The sequence below is a fragment of the Phascolarctos cinereus genome, unplaced genomic scaffold (genome assembly GCF_003287225.1).
Source record: "Phascolarctos cinereus isolate Bilbo 61053 unplaced genomic scaffold, phaCin_HiC Scaffold_2;HRSCAF=192, whole genome shotgun sequence".
Lineage (NCBI taxonomy): Eukaryota > Metazoa > Chordata > Mammalia > Diprotodontia > Phascolarctidae > Phascolarctos > Phascolarctos cinereus.
In genome coordinates, this window is record NW_027555625.1 from 153,928,918 (window position 1) to 153,932,258 (window position 3,341).

Sequence of the window (3,341 nt, forward strand, 5' to 3'; positions counted from 1 at the left end):
GTTGAAGCCAGACTAAAAACTAGATCTCTTGGCTCCTAGGATAAGAATCTTTCTTAAACATCAGCTAGTTGCTTCTTAATTAAATTACACATTGGTTTTCTTGTGTGTTGAGTGGTCCCCAAGACTGCCTCTCCTCTCCTCTTCCACTCATCTCATTAGAATAGACTCCCAGACAGCTTCTTGCTATATAGTCCATAGAGCTGGAGAAAATAACAGGGATAATTAGGCACAGTTTGATTCTGTGATTTATGGAGCTGAGAGGATATAAACCCCCTAGTTCACAGGTCCCTTTCCCCCACCCCCACCACTAGGCATTTACTCAGCGCCTGATGGACCAGAAGATTATGATAGGGTCTGGTTGGCAGGCTCCATTTTCTCAGCACGCAGATATTTTAAAAGCAAGAGGAAACTCTCAAACAGTAGATATTGCTTCCCATAGCTCATCTAAAATGTCACCTTTTGTCTCTAGAAAATCCATCTAATTTTATCCTGGAGTCACTTTATAACCTGGTTTTTGTGAAGATAGAACTAATGGAAAAAGAGCCTCAGTTTTTTTCATCTCTAAAACAGGTGAGTTGGACCAGATGATCTCTGAGATTCCTTTTGATTCTTTCATTTTCATTTTGATACAAAAATCAAAGGGCTGGTTACCAGTAAAATGAGATATACTTTTCCTCAATGTTAAACCTAGTTTCTTTTTTTTTTTCAAGAGGAAAAATCTGAAGTGAGAAATGATACTCCTTTCTGATAGTGGTATCATAGAGTTAACCTAAAGTCTGTGGTAGGCAGCTTGGCATCATGGTCTTAGAATCTAGAAGACTTGGGTTCTAGCACTGCTACCGACATAATTATTCATGAGGATAAGCAAATTACAATGTCTTAGGAAGTGTTTGAAGGCTATAAAGTACAAACAGTGGCATGTTGGTAATGTTTAATTGACATTCTGGAAAAAAAATAGACATCACACACTTATTTAGTTTAATCTGCCTTATCAATATCTTCTCTATCACTTTCTTAAGTCTAGAAAACAAAACAAGAAATCAAGCCCTGACTTGTAGCGTGCTGATTTCTGAGGTATAAATGCTCACACTGAAAATTTAACAACTGTTACAAGCAGGCTGCTGCACACTGCTGCTACAGATGAGTTGTTGGTATGCATGAGTGGGGAAAGATTCGATACCAGCAGAAATCACAGGTCCGGACCCAAACTGAGGTATAAAAATACTAGAATATTGCTCTTTCCAGCTCGCGCCGACCATGGGGATCTCCCGGGACAATTGGCACGAGCGCCGCAAGACGAGGGACAAGCGTCAGCCCTACCACAAGAAGCGCAAGTATGAGCTGGGCCACCCGCCTGCCAACATCAAGATCGGGCGCCGCCGTATACACACTGTGCGAGTCCGAGGTGGCATCAAAAAGTACCGGGCGCTGAGGCTGGACGTGGGCAACTTCTCCTGGGGCCCCGAGCTGTACTCGAAAAACAAGGATTATTGATGTGATCTATAGTGCATCCAACAATGAGCTGGTCCGGACCAAAACGCTGGTGAAGAATTGCATCGTGCGCATCGATAGCACCCCGTACCTCCAGTGGCATGAGCCCCACTATGCCCTGCCCTTGGGCCGGAAGAAGGGAGCCAAGCTGATTCCTGAGAAAGAAGAAATTTTACACAAAAAGCGGTAGAAGAAGATCCAGAAGAAATATGAGGAACGGAAGAAGACTGCCAAGATCAGCTCACTTCTGGAACAGTTCCAGAAGGGCGAGCTACTTACTTGCCTGCATCTCATTGAGGCCAGGCCAGTGTGGCCGAGCAAACTGCTACGTGCTTGAAGGCAAATCTACCTAAGAAAGATCAAAGCCCAAAAGGGCAAATAAACCGTAACTTGGACATTCTCTAATCGAATAAATCCCCAGATTGTTAAAAAAAAAAATCCTAGAATCTTGGAATTGACCAGGTCCTTAGAAATCACTAAATCTAACCCTGACCCACTACCCTGACCCGCAACACATATTATACCCACACCCTGCTTAACTTCATAGATAAGGATACAGAAATCTAGAGGAATGATAGGACTTGGCCATAGTTGACTAGCTAACAGCACAGACCAGTAACAGACTTAAAATTTGAACCCAGGTCTTCTGACTGCAATCATGGTGGGACAGAGCAAGCCATATTAAACAAGGATTCTAAGAATAGACGGCCTTGAGCAATTTGAACTATGCCCAAAGGGCAATCAAACTGTGCATATCCCTTAATCTAGCAATAACACTAGTAGATCGGCATCCCAAAGAGATCATTAAAAAACAGGGAAAAGGACTTACATGTACAAAAATATTTATGGCGGCTCTTTTTGTGGTGGCAAAGAATTGGAAATTGAGGGGATGCCTATCAATTCATGAATGTCAAAATAAACTATGGTATATGACTATAGTGGGTTACTATTTTGCTATATGAAATGACAAACAGTAGATTTCAAACAAATCTGGAAAGATATGATGCTGAGTGAAATGAGTAGAAGTGGGAGAACGTTATATACAATAACAGCAATATTGTATAATGATCGACTATGATAGACTTAGTTCTTCTCAGCAAAACAATGATCTGATTCCAGAAGACTAATGATGGAAAATTCTATATACCTCCAGAGAAAGAACTATGGAGTCTGAATGCAGATTGAAGCATATTATTTTCACTTTTTTTGTTTTTCATGATTTTTCTCTTTTGTTCTGTTTCTTCTGTCACAACATGACTAACATGAAAATATGTTTAACATGATTGCACATGTATAACATATCAGACTGCTTGCTGTCTCAGGGAGGGGAGGGAGAGAGAGAGGGAGAAAAAATTGGAACTCAAAATCTTATAACAAATGAATGTTGAAAACTGCCTTTATTTGTAATTGGAAAAATACAAAAAGAAAAAAAAAGAATAGATATCTTTAGTTTACATATGTGGCGTGTGTTGGTTTTCAAAAATATTACCTTACTAATTACTTACTTTCCTAAGGTTCCGTTAGAAAATTACTGAGGCAAATTGAAGCTATCAATAGTCACATGAAAAGAAAATTCTCTAAATCACTAATTAGAAAAAAATGCAAATTTAAATAACTCTGATGTATCATGTCATGCCTTTCAGATTGGCTAACATGACAGAAAAGGAAAATGACAAATGCTGGAGGAGATGTGGAAAAATTGAAATGCTAATATACTGTTGGTAGAGTTGTGAACTAGTCCAGACATTGTGGAGAACAATTTGGAACTACACCCAAAGGTGTATAAAACTGTGTATACCCTTTGAACCAGCAATAGACTACTAGAACTGTGTCCAAAAGAGATCAAAGAA

The 3,341-nt window shown here is 39.8% G+C and overlaps 1 pseudogene; it reads left to right on the forward strand.

The window, feature by feature from the left end:
- The first annotated feature begins 1,257 nt into the window (after window positions 1–1,257).
- Window positions 1,258–1,873, forward strand: LOC110207396 (small ribosomal subunit protein eS8 pseudogene; annotated as a pseudogene).
- The last annotated feature ends 1,468 nt before the right edge of the window (window positions 1,874–3,341 follow it).